Raw genomic sequence first — 1,845 nt, forward strand, 5'->3', positions numbered from 1 at the left:
CAGGATGGGCCGGGATGCCATGGAAGTGAATGGAATATGGGCTTTATCTCAGCACTTGATTCGGTCACTTAAGTTTTTAAAAGATTATTTGTACTTGAAAAAGAGGACAGATTGATCTTTCATCTGCTGGTTCACTCCCCAAATGACCGTGACAGAGTTGAGCTGACCCAAATCTGAGAGCCAGAGGCTTCCTCCACGTCTCCTATGTGGGTGCAGGGGCCCAAGCACTGGGGCCTTCTGTTGCTGCTTTCCCAGGCCATGGACAGGGAGGTGGATCAGAAGTGGAGCAATGGAGACTTGAACCTGTGCCCCCATGGCATACCAGCACTTGCAGATGGAGGCTTGGCCTACTATATACCATGGCACTGGCTCTCCCCTCGCCAAAATTTTTTTGATATTTAATTATTTAAAAGAGACAGGTTTCATCTGCTGGTTCACTCCCCAAGAGGCTGTAAAAGCCTCGGCTGGACCAGCTCATCTCAGGCTCCCATGTGGGTGGCTGCTACCCGTTACCTACTTGGCTCTCGCGTTGCCCATCAGCAGGAAGCTGGAATTGGTGACAGTGCCAGAACTTGAACTGGGCAGCTCAACACTGTGTACGCGCCATTTTCTATTTGATGACTCATTAAACTGAACAATCGTTTATTCTCTCCATTTCACAGTCTGCCATTATTCACACATGCTACTCCAGTGTGGTTTGTTTTCTTCTGTGTTCTTGTTTGTTCTCACCCATCCTAGGCACTTTATAATTTCTCAAAATTTGCTGCTGTGCAAATATTTGCTGCACCAAATAAAGCTGCTGCCTGTACTGCCTGCATCCCACACAAGTTCAGGTTCGAATCCCGACTGCTCCACTTCCTATCCGGCTCCTAAGGATGAGCCCAATCCTTGGGCCCCTGCACCCTGTGACAGACAGGAGAGACACTCCTGGCTTCAGAACGACTCTGCTCCCAGCAGTTTTCATAATGAACTAACAGATGGAAGATCTCTATATGTCCAAAACTTTCTATCTGAATCTTTAAAGCAACTTAATCACTATTTATAAACCATAAACAAGGCTCGCCTTAGCTGATATGCAAACATTTTCTCTACTTTTTCCACCGTTAAGCCTCTGTCAGAAATCTTACAGCAATGAAATTACTCCTTTCTTTAATTAGCCCATTAGAGTAACACTGGCATTACTCAACGTGTATTTTTGTTATCACGAACAGTGGGTCAGAAGCAGTGTAAAAGGTCGTTTTAAAAAGTATGTGGTAAACGAGAAGCATGTAACAACACTCGACACAAAGTATCACACACACGTCAGGCACGAGTTGCAAACCAGCTTAGAATTTAGCTATGTTGCAACTTCGCCCGTTGGGACACAGTATCCAGCTCATGCGAGAGAAACCAAGCCTGGGTCGCAGTAGTAGTTTTGCCGAGCGCCGTTACTCGGCAATGATGCACTTGGAATGATGCACAGAAACCGCTCACAAAAGAGTAAGGTACGTCAAAAGTACAACACGGCTCCCACAACTCTCCTGAGCTGCGGCTCGTTCCTCCCCAATGCTTCCCAATGCTCCCCAGTGTCCCCCGGCGCCTCCCAGTGTCCCCCGGCGCTCCCCTGTGTCTCCGAGGCTCCCCAGCCACGCCGCCAAGAGCACGGCCCACGTGCTTCCGGGACGGGGTAGCTGGCATCACGTGACACCGCATGTGCTCCCGCATGTAGGCCCCCGTACGCCGCCCGCAATCACGCCTGATGACTTTCCCTTCCGCAAGAAACGTGATCCCAACCACCGATATAATTAGGACGAGCATTTCTATGTTTCCTTAGCCTGGACGGTTGCTCTCTTGCTTAAGAGAGCA

Source organism: Ochotona princeps, chromosome 13, assembly GCF_030435755.1.
Source record: "Ochotona princeps isolate mOchPri1 chromosome 13, mOchPri1.hap1, whole genome shotgun sequence".
In the NCBI taxonomy this organism is placed as follows: Eukaryota; Metazoa; Chordata; class Mammalia; order Lagomorpha; family Ochotonidae; genus Ochotona; species Ochotona princeps.